The following is a 19,779-nucleotide window of genomic DNA, read 5'->3' as shown; positions in this document are numbered from 1 at the left end:
GCAAATAAGCTCTCTTTGTTGTCGGGTGGTGCTTTAGGAATCTCCAGTTATGGAGAATGCATCTTAGTGGGGATTTCAGCAGGACAGATTGCCTGCTGTTACCCCTACCTAGGAGCTCTTATTTCTAGTCTGTTTCCAACTCCTCAATGACCTCGTCCTAGTGTTGGTGGAGATGCAGACCCCACGAGACCTGGCCCACGCCACGTTGTCTGGGCGCTCCAACTGAAACGTGAACCGATCTTCACGGAGGCTTGGAGGAGCAATGCTGTCTAAGAGGGGCTTAGTCATAAGACCCCCTCTTAAGTCAGTGACTAGACATCCCCAGACCTGCTCTGGGGCTGCAGGAGGTACTCGACGTAGGTGGGTGCTTTCCGAGAGCAGTCCCTGCAGGTAGGGTGAGGGGGGCATAGGGAATAAGGATCCTCTAGTCAGATAAATTGCCCAGAGAACCTCTCTGGCAGTCAAAGGGCTTGTCCCTGCTCCATTACGGGTAACTGGGCAGGGAGGCCGACGGCCTGCTTGGCATGCGCCCAGTTCTCCATATTCTCAGCTACAAGGGCCCAAGGACTTTGGATGACATAAGGGCCCTGGCCAGGCAAAGAGACCTTCCTGAAATCTGGCAAAAACAAGATTTTTAAGGGGTTCATGTCTCAGAGGAGGGATCCCTAGGGACCTGTGGTGGAGGGTAGTCAGGGAGACCTATCTGACAGACCTGCCCTGGCCTGGGAAGGCAAGTTTGGGTAAGGCAGACCAACACAAGAGATGTGCCCTTGGATCTCTGACTGCACCCTACAGATGGGGATGCTGCAGGGGTTGGGGCTGTGAGCACTTTACAGTGTGCCTCACACAGACATGTGTTTCCAGTTGGCAGGGGGCCCAGTGCTCATCTGCCCTAGTCCATGACCGACTTTTCCTATCACAGGAGTCTTCAAGTGGTGAGCACCCCATTGCCTTTAAGTGTTAGGGCAAGGCTTTCCAAGGGCAGCGGGACAAACAAGCCTACACAGGACAGAGATGGAAGCTTCACTTATATCAAGAACTGACTAGTACTCTTGACACACACAGGGAACAAAGAGATGCCCCTATTGTGTGATGGCCTCTGGAGGGCTTCCTGTCCAGTCCAGTCCCCTTTGCAGGGAACTGGTCCAACCAGATGGTCAACTGTCCAGTCTCACCCACCACTAGGGGACTGGTTCAATTTAGACAGCTAGTCACCCTGTCCAGTCCTCTACACAGAGGTCTGGCTCCAACCAGACGTACAAGATCCTGTCCCTTAACCAGCCAACCCCTACAAGCAACCTCGGCTTTACTGGGTGAAGTGGGATCTGTGCCCCCTGAGTCACAGACCCCCGGACACCACCCCAACCTACAGTCCTTGCCATAGAAATGCCGGGGAGGGGTCTTTATCTGGGGAGCCTGCCACCTCACCCTTGGCTGCTTTTTCACCTCAGACTGAGTTCAGTGACCCTTGCTGGCCCATAGGCTAAGGACTGGGGAAAACTGCTTAGTTATTCAGCTGGCTTTTGTCGACCCTAGGGCAGCGAGCAAAGCCTGGCTGAGTCAGCAGATGGAATGGAAGACCCAAGGCCACCCTCCTGGTGGCTTGCTAAAATTTGCTGGGGGGGGGGCGGTCCATACGACTTAATTCAGTAACAGAAGCAGTGTAGACATTCAATGCAATCCCTCCAATATTCAAAGGGCATTTTTCAGGAAAAGAGAACAAACAGTCCTATCACTTGAGTGGAGGAACAAAGAGCCTGGAACAGCCTCAGCAATCCTGAGAAACAAGACGTAGCCGGAGAGAGCGCCCTCCCTGACTTCACACTACGTTGCAGAGCTACAGTCACCAGAACAGCATGGCACCAGCACAGAAACAGGCGGGTGGGTCAGAGGAACAGACAGGGAGCACACAAGCAAACCCATTTTTATGTTGTCAGTTAATCCACGACAAAGGAGCCAAGAACACAACATGAAGAGTGGACAGTCCCCTAAATAAAAAGGTGCTGGGGGAGGGGTCTAGCTCAAGTGGTAGAGCGCATGCTCAGCACACAAGAGGTCCCGGGTTCAATCCCCGGTACCTCCTCCAAGCGGAAATAAATGAAGAAACCTAATTACCTAACCCTCATAAAAAACCAGCAATACAAGCCAAAAGGTGCTGAGAAAACTGGACACCACACACCAGGTAAGAATACTGGACATTGTCAACACCACACACAAAACTGAAATCCATAATTTTCCACATCAAGCCCTTCCTCTGCTGGGTCCTCTGAAAATGGAACCCCCTTGCTGTCACCACACACAAGAAGCTTCTCCCCACTTTCCCCTCACCTTTTACTCCTGCGGTGGTGCCCCCTGGTGATTCTTGAAGACATCTGGTTCCTGCCTGCATGAACTCGGTCAAGCATTGTTCTGAAGCTGAAACCATGGTGGATCCTGAAGGGACCCAGCCTCCATCAGCCGCATGAGGAGCCACCTCCATCAGTGAGACACAGATGCACCTTGAGGGTCAGAGAAGTGGTCATGGTGCCAACTGCTGGCCAGGTGGGAACTGCAGGCCACAACCGCTCAGTTCAGTGGAGGCTGTGCTCCCAGCTGGCAAGCCTGCAGAATTCAATAAACTTGAAAATTCAAATTGAAATGGAGCCAAATGTCCCCTGACTTCTCCAAAAACAGTTATAGAATAATTTATTGGAAATCATGTGCAATCAAATATCTAGACGCAAACTACAACATACACCAAACTTCACTTGAAATTGTCCATTAGGCAAATTTAAAATGCAAAAATACAAAAATTGTAGATAAAAATATAGAAAATTTACATAACCTTGGGTTTGGTTATGAAGTTTGACACAAAATTCCAAAAGTCTATACACAAAATACACACATGAACTTTAAAAATTTAAAACTTTAAACTCTATGAAGTATCTTATTCAGAAAACCAAAACACAAGCCACAAACTGAAAGAAATATATTTGCAAAATACATATCTGATAAAGGATCTGCACTCAAATTACACCAAGAAGAGTAGAAGAAACCCCATTAAAAATGGGTAAAGCTCAGAACAGACACCTGAATAAGATGATATACAGATAGTAAATAAGCAGACAAAAATATGGGCAACACCATACACCATCAGGGAATTACAAATTACAGCAGCGATGAGAAAGCACTTTGCACCTATTAGAGATACTAAACTAAAAAAAAAAAAAAAAAAGACTGCTGATTCATGGAGTATGAGGAAAAACAGGAACTTCCCTTCACTGCTGATGAAACGCATGTGCAGCTACTTTTGAAAGACATGTTGGAAATTTTTTCTAAAGCTAAACAAGGTTCATCTGAGGATCAAACACTGTGCCTCCAGTACTGAGACAACTGCTTTGAAGAACTATTTTTGTCCAAACAAAATCAAAAATGTAATTAAGCATAACACTCCTTTTCATAATGGCTACAAACTCAAAGAAATCAGGATGTCTTCAGCGGCACAGGCATAAACACACTGGGGCATGTCCATTTCAAGGGGAGCAGAATGTGCCAAAATTTGCCTGTTGGCATAAGGGCTATTCTTAGCTGATGCCTTTTTTTTTTTTAAAGAAGATACAAGAGAATGTCTGAAAACCATGTCAAAGTTGCCCTTTTGCAAAGGAAATTTACATTTATAGGGAAAATCTCCTTTTGAAAGATTGTTACCCTCTCCATACCAGGGGTGGAAGGATGGCTAAATATCAAGACACTCTTACCCGTGGAGAAAGCTAAGACTTAAATCTACACGACAACCATACCCTTCCTTCTTTTTATTTCTAGATGAAAATAGTATTGTAGGCAATGAGCTGAGCCATTTCATGGAGTCACTCAGTCTTCCTGGCTAGCTCCCATGCATACAGGAGGTACACATGTCATTAAACTTCTGATCATTTCTCTCTGGTTTAGCTCCCTTTCATTACAGTGGGATCTCAATGAAGAACAAAGGAAAATATTTTCCTTCCTTACACATGCAATGGAATTGTCTTCAGAAATATAAAGAAATTGAGCATCAACTCATGCACAAAACAAGGATGAATCTTACATACGTATTACTAAGTGAAGAACCCAGTCTGAGGAGGCTACACACTGCATGACTCCATTTATATGACATTCTGGAACAGGTGAAAGAAAGATGGTAAACAGGTGGGTTTGAAATATTCCATATGATACTTTAGTGATGGATGCCTGCCACTATGCATTAGTCTAAACCCATAGGTTTTTACAGCCCAACAAATAAGTCATAATATATTCAAATTTAGTTATTTGCAATGTGAGAGTACCACAGGATGCATTCATTACAGAACTAAAAGAAAACTGATTTAGAAATACATGGAAAAAACTCACTTCTGGTGGTGGGACAAAATGTCCTGACCTCAATAACTTTGGATATAAATGGAATCTGTAGACTGAAGGCAAAATGTACTTGTACTTAAACAGTGGACTCTATTTTATAAAGTTCTTACCCTGGGGGTAGGGCTAAGAATGCTGAAATCACTATGCCTACAACCTAGAAGGGAGAAAGCAGTGGATTCGATAAATGACAGATGATGGAAGCAGGAAGTTACAGGTAAGCAAAGAGCGAGAAGGTTACAATGTCCAGGTAATAATGGATCAGGTTGGTGACATGTATATAAACTCATCTTTAGCCTAACATGATTAAAGACAGTTCCACATAGAAACATATATAATTAGGTGTACATGCATAGATTGGAACACATGCATCTATTCCCTCACAAGGTCAGCTGAGTTCATTTAGCTTCCAAATGTAAGTTTATAATACCATCCTCTAATAAAAGGAAACAGGGGCCTTTGAAGAAATGGCTGCTACTAAATGACTGCTAGTAAATCGATGAGCCAGTATCAGAAGGTAAAGAAGCACCAAGAAATGAAAACCCATAAGGTGCCATCAACAGATGACTGGATAAAGAAGATGTGGTACATATAGACAATGGAACACTACTCAGCCATAAAAAAGAGTCAAACAATGCCATTTGCAGCAGCATGGGTGGACCTGAAGATTGTCATTCTGAGTGAAGTGGGCCAGAAAGAGAAAGAAAAATGCCACATGACATCATTTATATGAGGAATATAAAAAATAACAACAACAATAATAAAGGCAGAAATGAATGACTTATTATTTGTAACTAAGATGACTGATTTCTTGAATACACTGTGTAAGAACCTTTGACTGTCCTTGATGATTGGATTACCGCATTCTGTTAATTCTTATTCTGCACTTGGCTTTATTCCTTTGATAACTATGTAAGTTTAAAAAAGCTAAAGCTCTAATCTGTTCTTAGAAATAATAATTGGTATATATATATGCACACTAAAAAATGTGCAGTATGTCGTATATATGTATTGACATGCAATATAATGTGTATGTGAAGTCGAACAGTAGTAATTCTATGTAACAGAACTGAAAAAGAAGAAAAACCCATAAGATGGAACTGTGTCAAATGAGACAACGGAGAAATCTCTCAGTATCCAGAGCAAGAATGAATTAAGCAATCACATACTGAACCGCTGACTTATAACCAAAAGCATAGGTGTCCACACTAGTGAGATAAATGATTGCAAAGACTTTTTAGGAGTTGGGTTGAATAAAAGTGTCCCATGTAGAAGCATTCGAAGCACAGCAGACAGCCAGTGTATGCCAAGTAGATGGGCTAACTCCCCTCCCCTGAAGTGTGGGCTCCACATACTGACTTTCCCCTAAATAAGACACACAGAGTGAACATAGGGAAAAAGTTAACTTCACAACAGGGAAAACTGACAGCATGCCCTCAGCCACGTGACCAAAGTTAACATTAACAGTGATAAGTTCCCCTGAGAGCTGTTCCCTTGACACAAAGAGATCAGAACGCATTTGGCCTCTGTGATCTGCTCCCTCAACATCCATAAACCCAGTCTAATCACAAGAAAAATACCAAGTAAATTCCAGTGCTGGACAGTCTACAAAATACCTGGCTAGTCCTCAACTGTGTCAAGGTCACAGACACAAGGAGAGTCGAGAAACCATCAGAGCCCAGAAGAGCCCAAACAAAGATGATGACTGCATGTCATGCGTGCACGGGATGGGATCCGGAACAAACCCAGGAGGAACCATGGGAACCAGAATAAAACAGGGACTTCAGTTAATAACAACATATCAATACTTGTTCATGCATTGTGATAATTCTACAGGAAGCTAAAAGAGAGGAAAATTGAAAGCCAAAAAAAGAAACCCATTGTATCAAATTGGAAATGTAGAGGAAATGGGTGATTTTGTAATAAAAACTCATTAACAAAATGAACCTAAAATAAGGAAAATACAAACAGACCAATTAGCCACTCAGGAGCCTCTATCCCTGCTGGTTGTCCTCCCATTGTTCTGGGGTATCCCCCCAACATGAAAAGGAACAGAGATGTCTGACAGCGCCCTAAGACCTGCCCCCTCCCTGCTGTCTTCACCCCCTTCCCCCAAGCCCCACTGGACGAGGACTCCTTGTGGGGGTGCGTGGATCTCAGCAATGATTGATTCTGATTGGTCAGGTAGGACTTTTCATTGCAAGGGGCTGGACACAGTGACTGATGTAAAATAAATTAGTACATTTTTAGTGACAGAACTTGAATAATACTTGCAAGAAGTACTTATAGATAGAAATAAAGTAATACTTGGGCCTGGAGGGACAGGGGTCACACTCTCACAGTGTGACCTGGTCCATTTGTCCTCCTAAGCACCCTTCGGTGGCTCCATTCACAGATACAGTCTCTGTCACTGCATCTGGGCCCCCAGCAACCCCAGCCGGAAACATATTTATCTTCCCTTTACCAGAAAAGTTTGCTTCTTCCCTTGAGTTCCATGAAAATTCATATTTTTACATGCCTTTGGCTTGGCTTGGGTCACATCTCATCCTTGAACCCATCAGACCACCATGAGGATGGAACATGGGGATGGCTAGACGAGGGTCATACACTCATCTTTGAAGTGGGTGGACTATGAGATCAACAGTGCCAGTGTGTGGACCAGAAGGAGGTGAGATGTAATCCCAGCAGCTGAGGTGCTGAGGACAGATGCCGGCTTGGGGAAAGCAGCAGATTCCACGTCACTGACAGCCCACTGCACAGCTGTAGGTCTGACGCCTAAGGAAGGAGCAATTTCACTTAGGGGCAAGGGCTGCAGCTGCCCATCCAGTGCCCTTGCTGTCCTCCCAGGATGGCGAGAATATCTTCCACCGGCTGAAAAAGCAGCATGCTGGGGGAGTAAACTCAGGGCTCCTGCCTTGGGCAGCAGGCCCTCGCAGCTCAGGGGCTGGCCAGGAATAACCTGCAGCCTCTGCGCCTTTGGAGGGCACATGGACCTCACTCCTGTCCCAGGGAGGCGGGAGCCCAGGCATCATGACTTCCCTCTGGCCACATTAGTCACCCACCTGAGAACACATTTGCTCATTTTCCAGGCTCTTCTCCCTACTTTACAAAGATCAGAGACCAAATGCTAGGGTGGTAAGGAAACTCTTGCTCAGTGAAGCAGTGGGAGTCTCAAGGATTATTCTATGCCACACACGATACCACAGTTGGTGGCTCTCCAGAGACCACAGGGTATGGGCCAAGGGTGCACATAGCTCCCCATCCATATGGTCTCAACGTCAAACTGCCTCTTGGGAAACCCAAATGCTTCCATATCTTTGATTCTCAATGAATATGACTGTAAATCTTTGTTACAACCAGGAGATCTAAGGACTACAGGGCCACCATCTGTATGTACTTGTCATGACCAGGGCTACATGCAACAACTGGAGGGTTATCACTTCTCCTGGAAGGCTAAAAGGCTGTGAGGGTGGAGGATTTAGTCTCAACAACATGGATGTTGAGAACTGAAACATCCCAAGGGGTGGTCTAAGCTGCCCAGGTAGCTGGTCAGTTACTCAACAGAGCAATCAGCTCAGTAACTGGCCACAGGGGCTTGAGGGGCCAGGGCTGACCTGAGCTGGAGGACCATGGATGTTTGCCTGGATGGCCAGAGGCCAAGGGCTGGTCTGAGACCTGAGTGTCCCCACACCCAAGCAGATGGGAAAAGGATTCATCCTGTCCCAGGAGGGCCCCCCAGCCCTCAAGAAGGCAGCACCTGGGGACGGGCAGCTTGATGCACCAAGTCCTGTGCAAATCAAAACATGCCTGCTGTGTGTCCTACATGTCAGTGCTGTGCTGGACTTGGGGATGCCCAGGAAGAGAGGTGCCACCATCACCCTTCCCAGATGGGAAGGCAGAGGGAAACCCTGAGTGATCTCTGAGGCCTTAATGACCTTTGACTGAGGCTGAGTTCAATTTCAAACAATGAATGACCAGAGCAGACATTTCATCATTGTCTATCAGAGCCCAGGACTGGAGGGGCAGAAAAACAATGGCCAGGCTCAACCTCGACCCTGACCCTAACCTGTGACCCTGACCCTAAGCCCTGACCTAACCTTAGCCCTAACCTGTGCCCTAAACCTGCACCTTGCCCCAACTCATCTCATATCCTGCCTGAACCCTAACCCTAATCCAACCCTAACACTCGTACTCTAACTCAGGGCCCTGACAGCCTGAGGCCAAAACCATAAACCTTAGCCAATAAACAAAACCATATCCATAACCAAAACCATAATCATTAACCATGAAATGTATTCATTAACCACACACATAAATAAGTCATAAGCATACAACCTAAACTGTAACCAAAACCACAAAACATACCTCTGTCACAACCCCCACGTCAGTGGCTGCCCTGATGCTAGTCCCCCACACCACTAATACCAGCCGAATCTAATAAACGCACACAAAACGTAACAGAAAGAACTGCACCAGCACCCCTTATAAACAGGGATGGAAGGATCCCCCACAAGAGAGACATGAAACCAACAGAACATTAAAGAGATGACGCCATAAGCCAGCACCCCCGCACCAGATATTCCAGGCTGTTCAACGTGTTAAAACTAAGCAATGTATCAAACCATAATAAAGGCGTGGAGCCAAAACACACGATCCTATCAGTTATCGCAGAAAAAGCTACCATCAAAATCCAGTGTTATTTCATGATATAAATACTCAAGAAAGCAAGAAAAGAAGGAAATTGGTTCAATGTGGAAAAGAGCAGTCTACAAGCCACAGCAGTCCTCGTGCGCAGTGGTGAAGACTGAGAGCTGTGCTCCTGAGATCAGGAACAAGGCCAGGAGGCCAGCCCTCACCACTGCCAGCAGTGTGCTCGAAGTCCTACCCAGAGTCTTGAGGAAAGGAATAAGGCATCCACACGTGAATGGAAAAATTAACACTCTGGCTATTCACAGAACACTGATCACATCATCTTATAGAAAACATTTCCTCAAATCAAGAAAAAATTATTTGAGCTAGTCAACTAATTCAGCAAAGTTATAGAATAAAATATCAATTCATGAAAAGTCTGTCTTATATGTACACACTAGCAATAGATAGTCTGAAAATGAATTTATGAAAACAATTCCATTTTGAATAATGTCAACATTAATATTTAGGGATATATTTAATCAAGATACATGACTGTCTTTATGCAGGCAAAGTTGTCTGCATGTTTGAAATCACTTGAAAGTAAATTACTTTTCAAAACACTGTCAGTACCATGCCAGAGAAGAAGGGAAAACATTGAACTTCAACATAGAGATCCGGTTCACCCATTGCACACATACTTTAGAGGCGGTGTGGGAAGATCACATTAGGAGCCACAGTCATCTGTGTTGTGGATGGTCTGGATGTGGTAGAAATAGTAGGATTTTTAATTTCCAATTTCCCACATCATTCCACCAAAAATCTATGAGAAATAATAAGTGAATTCAGTAAAGTTAAAAAAATTCATAGAAAGGAAACAGTTGTATTTCTAAACACTAATGATGAACCATCAGAAAAGAAAGAAAACAAGCCTATTTACAACTGCATAAAAAAAAAAACACTAAAATACCTAGGAATAAATTGAACAAAGGACGTGAAAGCTCTGCACACTGAAAACTTTGAGACATTAATGAAGAAATTGAAAAAGACACAAATAAAGAGTAAGATAGTCCATGCTCATGGATGGAAGAATTAATACTGTTAAAATGTCCCTTCTACCCAGAGCCACGCACACAGTGAATGCACCCCTGCCACAATCCCAGTGGCCTTCTTCAGGGAAACGGAGCTGCTCACCAAGAACCCGGAGTAGCCAGAGCGGCCCTGAGAGAGGGGAACAGGCTGGGGCATCTCCCTCCCTGACTCCACACTAACTACAAAGCTCGTCACCAAAACAGCACGGAATTGGCACAGAAACAGGCGCCAGGACCAGAGGAACAGAACAGAGAGACTGGAAATAAACCCACGGGGACAAGGTCAGCTAATTTATGACAAAGGGACCAAGAACTCACAAAGGGGAGAGGACAGTTCCCACAGGAAGCAGTCACAGGAAAGCTGGACCCCACATGCTGTCTACAGTGCACACAAAACTGAGTAAAACCTGGTTTTCCACACCAAGCCCTTCCCGGGTCCCCTAAAGGCCCCTTCCAGCCATCAGCCAAACACAGGGTCCTTCTCCCCACTTTTCCTCACCTTTTCCTCCTGGAAGCACCTGGGTCATCAGGAAACCCAGCTCCTGTCAGTGTGGATGCAGCCCTGTGTGGTCCTGAAGCCACAGCCCTGGCGGGTCCTGGGGAGACTGAGCTTCTGCTGCATAGACGCTGACCCACTGAGTCCCAACACTAAGCCCAGCTGGTGCCTGAGACACAATTTGCTCTCAGTCGCCCACAGAGCCGAGTCTGTGGCCAGATGCGCATGTGCTGTGGGTCAGAGGCACAGGCTTGGCGCCTCCTGTGGTCAGTGTGGGAAATGGAGGCCAAGCTCAGTGGAGACACCATCCACCACTGGTTCACCGACCCGCTGAACCCACTCAACTGTGGAAATTCAAACTGGAATGGAGCCAAATGTCCCACAACTTTTCCAAAATAGTTATGGAAACCATAAGGCATGAAATGAAGGCAGACCCAAACTTTAGAGCTTACAGTAAATTCACTCAAAAGTATTCATAGACAAATTTTAAATGCAAAACTTTTCAAAACTATAGAAGAAAACAGAAGAAAATCGACATGAGCTTGGGTTTGGTCATGCAGATCATGAGCTTTGAGCTTTAGCACACAACACAAAAAGGCAATCCAGACAGAAAAACAAGGACTACCATGGACTTTTAAAAAAAGATTATTTCTACTCTGTGAAATACCTTATTCAGAAAATAAAAACACAAGTCACAAACTGGGAGAAAAATAGTTGCAAAGTTGCAAACACACAGCTAATAAAGGATTTGTCTCAAAATATACAAAGAGCTCTAACACAAACAGCCCCATTAAAAATAGGGAAAGATTTGAATGAACACCTGGCCAAAGAAGATACAAAGATAGTAGGCAAAAATATGCTTGGGACTTGGGGGGAAGGGAGGCAGAAAAATAGTCCAGCTCAGCTCCCTGAGTCATGTGTGAGCCTCGACTAAGTCCTGTCCATCCTGGGCACCTCAGACAGATGTAGAAAGAGAAAGGGGAGAGGACCAGTTATACACAAACCTAACTAACCCTGACCCCTCTTGCCAACTTGATTCAGTATGGTTTAGGAAGTCCTAGCCATAGTAAATAGATTTTTTTTTTTAAATAAGGAATCCTATGGAAGAGGGAAAAGTAACACTGTCACTGTTTGTAGATGACATGATATAATTCTATGTAGAAAATTCTGAAGACCACCCAAGAGCAAATAGATCTCTTCAGAAAATTTATTTTGGTTGCAGGATACAAAATTACTTGACAGAAATGGATTGCATTTCTTTTCTTTCCCTTCCTTCCTTCCTTCCTTCCTTCCTTCCTTCCTCCCTCTCTCTCTCTCTTTCTTTTTTTTAAACTCTGGGAGAAGCTGGCACAGGTCTTGGGCTATTTCTTTTTTTTCTTTATTTTTTCAAAGTTAATTATTTCTGTCAGTGAGCATGGTCTCCACACAACCTCAGTTAAAACAAAATTACCAAGGAGAAGATTGGTACACTTAAATACATAAAAATCTGAAACCTTTCCATACCAAAAATTGTAAAATCACATGTCAAACACAACCAAAAAAAAATTTGCGATGACAAAAGCTTATCTCTCACAGGTAGATGTTTCTACAAGTAAAGGAAAAACACACATACCCACATAGACACACAACAGAGACACAAGCCTAGGAGCATGAACACAAAAAAAAAGCACTGGCTCATGAACACAATGTTTAAAATGTTCAATCTCATCAGTAATCAAAAAATGCAAATTAAAGCAAGATTTCATTATCTGCCAATAATACTACCATTTTTTTTAAAAAGCACCCACACAGATGCACGGAACTGCCAGTCCTCCCTCAACTTGCCCCTGACCCCTCCTAGAGTGGGGCATTTCCGAGTGCTTCCTCCGGGACGGAGTCCAGCAGGGATCGCCCCTCACACCAGGGTGTATTTACTTCCTTGGTCCAAACTTTATGGGCCCGGCAGCTGGACCACCCACAGTAAAGCCAAATGCTTAACACCCTAAGGACACTGCTGGGGGGACGAGGCTGCGGTCACATCTGCATCACCAACAAAACTTTATTGAAAAGGATGTAGTCAAGGCCACGCACTGAGACTGGCCAGGCATTTCTACATACGTTGCCTCCTTGTAACAATAACTGGGTGTTTTATCCTTGCTTGACAGAGGAAGAAAGTGGGGTTTAGTTGACCAAGACCTTAGATTCTTATCACAGCTCAAAGGAGGCAGCGTCAGCCTGCGGGACACTGTCCCCTGCTGGACGAGAGCTCAGGTGGGCAATGGGGCCCTGGGCATCACCAGTCTCTGCCCATGAGTATTAGCTCATTGGGTTCTCACCCTGGCCCCTTCAAGGCAGCGGTCCTCAAACTCTGCTGTGCATCACGATGTTATTAAGATGGAGGAAACTGAGGCACAAGTTGGAGAACTGCTCCCAGTTCCACAGCTGGCTTGGCTGGGACAGGAACCTGGGCCATCTGGCTCCAGAGCTTGTCTTCACTGCTGTCCTCACAGCCCGCGCTCGAGGTGAGGATGCCAGCGATGACGTTAGAAAGACTTACTTTAAATCCCAGCTCACTGCTTGCTGCCTGGAGGACCTGAGCAGGAGGGTTGGGCCCGCCCAGAGAGGTTATGTAACCAACTCAAGGTCACACAGCATGTTAGCACCCAGGCGGGGACTGGAACTCTGAATCCTCACTCTCAGCCCAGGAATTTGAGTCCTGACTCCTCCAGGGAGGATGATCATTTCCTGCCTGAGGCCTGGGGCTTTGACAAGCTGAGTCCCACCCTGCCCATTTCTCAAGAAAACCTTTTCTGGCTCCTCGTCTGTGAAGGAAAGAAAATGTACTTTCTGCCTCACAGGATGCTCATGAGGATGAAATGATCAAAGACTCAGAGAGCACTTAAAACACCGGCTGGCCCTGAACAAGGACTGGCTCCCCTGTCAGCTTCCTGTGGCTGCCGTAACAGCCCCACAACAGCAGAAATCGGCCCGCTCGCATTTAAGGAGGCCAGAAGTCAGAGGCCAAGGTGTCAGCTCCCTCTGGGGGCTCTGGAGGTTGGAGGGATCCTGCCTTGCCTCTTCCAGCTTCTAGTGACCCCAGGCATTCCTTGGCTTGTGGCCGCATCGCCCCAGTTTTGGCCTCTGTCTTCAGATGGCCCCATCTCTGTGTCTGTGACTTCAGTGACCTTCTCATAAGGACATCAGTCATTAGATTTGGGCCCATGCACATCCAAAATGATTTCTCTCAACTAATTACACCTGCAAAGCCCCCCATTTCCAAATAAGTTCACATGCTGAGGTTCCAGATGGATGTGAAATTTGGGGGTACACTGTTGCAGATGGACTCATGTCCCTCCAAAATGCATATGCTAAAGCTCTAACCCGCAGTGGGACTGTACTTGGAGATAGGGTCTTTAAGGAGACACTTGAGGGTAAATGAGGGCACGAGGTGAAGTCCTAATCTGATAGGACCGGTGTCCCTGTAAGAGAAGGCACCAGAGTTCTCTCTCCCTGCCTTGTGAGGACGCAGGGAGAAGGCGGCCGTCTGCAAACCAGGAAGAGCACTAGAACCCAATGCTGATGACACCTTGATCTTGGACTTCTAGACTCCAGAACAGAGAGGAAATCAATGTCTGTGTGTACAACCCAGGGGGCTTTGACACTGTAGCCTCAGCAAATTCACAGATGCCACTGAGCCCAGCACAGCTGCCATCAAACAGGGTCTGCACTCCCTGCCCTTCCGCAAGGTCTGCCAGGGCTGCCCCCTGACTCCTGTCCATTTGGTGCCTGCCTCCTGCTTCAAAGCCCATCTCAGGCATCACTTCCTGCGGAGGGCTGTCCTTGACCTGCCCCTCCCCCGGCCATCTCTTGCCCCTCCTCTCTGCACCTGTCAGCAGGGATGTTATAAAGGGAGCCAGCTCAGATTGGGCACATTGTCCCGGGTGTCAGCTGCTATCCAAGGACTTCACACATATTCCATGCTCACACCACCACTGAGAAGAAGGGTATCACTGGCCCCATTTCACAGATGGGAAAACTGAGAACTAGTGAGGCCACAAGCAAAGAGGGAGGAGAGCCAGAGTGCAGGCACTCTGGGTGCAGCTGGACCTTCTCCTGGTCACCACTGCGGCACCTGTCACCTTCCTTCCTGACTGGGTCCCCACTTCTGCCTTCCCAACAGCTCTGGGTGCTGCCTGAGGCTGGGGATCTGTCTGTCCTGCTCATCAACATGTCCTGGGAGCCCTAGTGGCTCAGCTGCTCTCTCCTGTTCTCTCAGAACCAGCCCTCATTCCGGAGCTGCATGAGGTTGCCCAAAGAGAAAGAGGTGACACTGGCACTTGAACCCAGGCCTCTGTTTCAAGCCCAACCCTCCTTCCTCATCACAGCTCTACACTCACGATGCCCACAAAAGACGGCCTATTTCCATCATGGGTCAACTGACTTCCAAAGACCTTTGCCTCTAGGGAGGGACATTTGGAGGTGAGGGTCCCGAGCATCTCAGAAGTGGAAGAGGTCTCAGATATGACCTGGACCAACCTCCCTGGCTTCTGTCTAGGTCACCCAAAGAGTGCCAGGGTCTTGGGGTCCCCGGCCCAGGAGGACGTGAGGTTCTCATGCATGCCCAGATCCTGGGTTTCTCTGCCAGTCCCGCCTGGAGGTCACGAACCTGGCTGAGCATGGCCACGGCTCTGTTGCTCTGATGTTCTCCTCTTCTGGGTCACTCTGCTGCAGCCTCTGCTTCTCCAGGACTTCGTAAAAAGCCTGGAGGAACTCCTCAGGGTCAGCGGTCCTCGGCCCCCTGGCCAGGATGCGCCTCGGTTCCTCCTCCTGAGCCAGCGTGAGCTTTTCCGCCCTCTCGGCCTGGTGAACCAGGGAGGCCTGGACCAGGTCTTCACCTCGCTGGACTAAGCCTTGGCGGACGTGCTCGGCCTCCTCCCCAAAGGGCTTGTGCTGCTGGGCCAGCAGCTCCTCCTTGTGCCACCCGGAGAGCTGCCCTCGAGGGTCAGCAGCTCCAGGCCGCGGGAGATGCGGCCAGTCAGCACATGGTCTCCTCCTGGATTTGCAGCTTCAGGAACTCAGTGGTTTTGCCATGTGCGCCCACCCCACTGTTCTCTCCAGGGTGTCCAGAGCCTGCAAGTCCTGGGAATCACGAGGAAGCCCTCTGGCTGCCATCATTCTTTCTGTGGGAGTCGTCAGGAGCTGGCGGGCTTTGATGTGGAACACTTCAACTGGTCCACATCAAAGTGCTGGATGTTTTCCATCTGTTTCCAGAAAGCTTCCATGTTATCTATTAGCTGCTCAGAATATTCGTGCTCTTTCTTTTCTACGTCTGCCAGGGCAATGTATTCAGTCACCAGCACCCAACGTCTCCGTGTTTCAGAGTCTGACCTGAAGTCTCTTCTCCAATTCCTCCAAATTATTTTCTTGTTTTGAAAGAATCCTCTGGTGTAATTCATCATCAGACTTCTTTATAGGCAGAAGATCAAAGAGGCACATTTAAAAATTCTGCATAAGCGTCAGGTGCTTCTCCTGCCTGAGCGCGGCGTCCAGATGCAGCACATCTCTCAAGTGAAGGTTGGAGATGCGCAAGCGAAGGTACACACTCTCGCAGGTCACTGCCTCAGGGAAGCTGCTCGCCCAGAGGAAGGTGCGGCCGAGGAGCTGGTCGTGCTGGCAGCTGAGTGGATGCTGGACGAGGAGCTGCAGTCTTCCTTCTCCGCCTGGCTCAGGCTCCCCAGGCTGCTGGAAGGGGACACCACCACCGGCTGGTTCGGCAAGACCACCGGCTTTTAAGTGTTCCTGGAGAGGTGGGTTGGAGGAACTGTCGGCCAGAGGCTGGGACTTCTGATGGGATAGATGGACGACTTTTGCCTTCAGTGCAAACGCTGTGATATTGCCATTGAAAGATGGCTCACATCCGTCCAGAGCCTCCTGTCCCTGGACGTGGGCTCTTCTCTCTTCCTCCTCCGGAATAGGGAGCTGGTTTCCAACCGGGTCTGTGCGTGAGACTCCAGATTCTTGAGCAGGCTCTGAGTGTTGTCTTTCTGATGTGGTGGCCGCGGGCAGGCCGCGGGGCAGCAGAGCCAGAGGCTGAGGCCGAGGCCGGGGTCCAAAGCAGCGCCCAGCAGCATGGCGGGGACCAGTAGGGCGGGCCATTGGGGGCCTCAGGCGGCCGGCCCGCTGCATCCCGCGCATTGCCCGGTGCACTGCCCCTGCCAGGTCGTCAGTGCGGGACTTGGTCCTGGTGGGGCCAGGGGCGCAGGGGTGCGCTCTGCCGACCTTTCCGGCCAGTGCAGCCTCCCTTCCTCCTGCTCCTCCCCCTGGATTGCATTTCTATGCACTCACAGCGAACTATCAGAATCAGATACAAAGTAAACAACCCACTGCCAAAGACCTTAACAAAAATAAAATAACTAGGAATATGTCGTCGAACCCAGGAGGTGAAATAACTGTACTCAGAAAACTTGAACACACTGATGAAAGAAATTTAAGACAACAGAAACAATGGAAACATACACTGTGCTTGTGGAGTCATACTGCTAAAGGGATTCCACACCCTAAACCAATCTGGAGATTTGATGTCATTCCTATCAAAATACCAACGGAATTTTTCAAAGAGCCAGACAATAATCTAAAATGTGTATGGAAACACAAAGGAGCCTAAATAATTAGCACAACTAAGAAAGAAGCACAGATCTGGACATATCATGCTCCGAGATATCAAACTGTAGTGCAAGCCTATATTCACCAAGACAGTATGGTATTGGCACAAAAGGGACACAGGTAAGTCCATGGGACAGAATTAAGAACCCAGAAATAAGCCCACGCCTGTGTGGTCAATGCCACTATGAGAAAGGAGGTGAGAATATACAAAGGGGAAGAGACAACCTCTTCCCTAAGTGGTGTGGGGAAACCCGCACAGCTACCTGCCCAGGAGTCAGATTGGCATCCTTCCTTGCACAGTCTACAAAAACAGCCTGAAAATAAATTAAATTCTTCAATGTAAGACCTGAAGCCAGAGAACTCCTAGAAGAAAGTGTAGGCAGCACACGCTTTCACACTGGTCTTAATGATATGTTTTTTGGATCTGTCTCCTCAAGCAAGGGAAACAAAAACTAAAGAGGCCAATGGGACTCCATCCAACTGAAAAAGCTTCTCAACAGCAAAGAAAACCATTCACATAACTAAAAGGCAGCCTAATGGACATGAGAAAATATTTGTAAACAATACATCTAACAAGGGGTTCATATCCAAAACAGACCAAGAACTCACACAACTCAACCACCCAAAACAAAACCCCAATTTAATCGTTGGCAGAAGGCCAAGCATTTTTTCCACAGAATATACACAGAGTAGCCACAAACATGTGAAACAGTCCACATCACCTATCGTCAGGGGAATGCAAACCAAAACAGCAATGATATTATCCCCTCACACCTGAAAGAATGGCTATCATTCAAAGGACAACAAACAAGGCGAGGATGTGGAGAGAAAGGAACCCTCGTGCACTTCTGTTGGGAACATTCATGGGCGCAGCCACTGTGGAAAACAGCACGAATGTGCCTCAGAAAATTAAAAACAGAGCTGCCATGTGAGGCAGGGATTACACCTGGGGGTATCATTCTGAAGGAAACAAAAAATTGTTCATGGCAGCTTTACTGACAACGATACAGAAGACACCAAAGTGTTCATTGATTGATGAATGGATAAATAAGGTTTCATACACACACACACACACACACACACACACACACACACAGAATGTACTATGACTCAGCCATAAAAGAGAATGAAATCTTGTGACATGAGCAGACCTAGATGGTATTATGCTAAGTGAGATATGTCAGACAGAGAAAGAGAAATGTCCTGTGATGTCACTTTTATGTAGAATCTACAAAACAAAACAAATGAATGAACACAGCAAAACAGACGTGGACACACTGATCCCAGGAACACACTGCTGGTGGCCGGGGCAGGGGGCATGGGTACCATAGATGAGAAAGATTGAAAGGTACAAACTTCCAGTTATAAAACAAATGTCATGGGGTTGTGATGTTCATCATAGGGAATAGGTCCCATAATAGGGTCCATAATAACATTGTATGGCGGCCAATGGTAACTAGACTCACCTTGGAGATCATTTTGTCATGTATAGAAATGCTGAATCACTATGTTGTATATCAGAAGACTAATATAATATTTTCCATTAATTATGCATCAATTTTTTTAAAAAAAAAGAAGAAAAAATAGTATCAAAAAAAGAAGAGTGTAGTGAAATAAAGAGATGTCAGATAAAATTCGCAAGGGTGCAAGCTGACAGGACAATGTCTGCTAAAGTTCCACTCTCAGGTGGCCGAGACAAACTGAGGACCTGAAGAGGAGCAGCCATCGGATACCACTGGAATGCTGGTGTCTTTGTTTAAATAGGCTTCATTATTTTATAAAGCAGTTTTGAGTTCACAGCAAAATTGGGTGGAGTACAGAGAGGTCCCATACCCCTCCTGCTCTGTTCTTGCTGCTCCCCACCCCACCCCACCATCCGCTGACACACACACAGGTGCTCAGAGCCTACTGCTCCCCAACAGCATTCTGTGTATTGGTCATGACTGATTAATCTGCATGAACACATCATGGCACCAGAGTCCAGGCCTTATGTCAGGTTTTCTCCTGGTGATGCACATTCTGTGGGTTCTGACAAATGTACCTCACCCCGAATGTGTCACATCGCATAGTTTCGCTGCCTTAAAAATCCTCTGTGCACGACCTGTTTATCACGCACCATCCCTCCATCCCACAGCAAGCCCCTGGCGTTGCACTGGTCCTTCCGTCCTTTCTGTGGTTTGCCTTTTCCCAAATGCCATGTGTAGCTGGTACCCTAAGTTATGCCATTTTTCCAGACTGGCTTCTCTCAGAGTGCTATGCATCCAAGGTGCCCCACCTGTCTCCCCGTGGCTCTGTGTGTCCTGCATTTCTTTTTGGTGCTGAAGAACGTTCTGTTGCATGGGTGTAGCCCAGTTTATGTGCCCATTCACCTCCTGAAGGACTTCTTGGTTGCTTCCAACTTCTGGCAGGTATGCATAAAGCTGCCCTAAATGTCCCGGTGCAGGTTTCTGTGTACACATAAACATTCAGCTCATCTGGGTCCATCCATACCAAGGATTGTATCGTGAGAATGTGTTTCATTTTCAAAGACCCAGCCCGTGTTCACAGAGT

General features: G+C 46.9%; 1 pseudogene; it reads right to left on the bottom strand.

Moving 5' to 3' along the window:
- Positions 1 to 311: 311 nt before the first annotated feature.
- LOC102514238 lies at positions 312 to 19,568 on the bottom strand (annotated as a pseudogene).
- Positions 19,569 to 19,779: the final 211 nt, after the last annotated feature.

This window comes from Camelus ferus, chromosome 27, assembly GCF_009834535.1.
Source record: "Camelus ferus isolate YT-003-E chromosome 27, BCGSAC_Cfer_1.0, whole genome shotgun sequence".
NCBI lineage: Eukaryota > Metazoa > Chordata > Mammalia > Artiodactyla > Camelidae > Camelus > Camelus ferus.
Note: the sequence above shows the minus strand (reverse complement) of the source record. Positions and strands in the feature narration are given on the sequence as shown.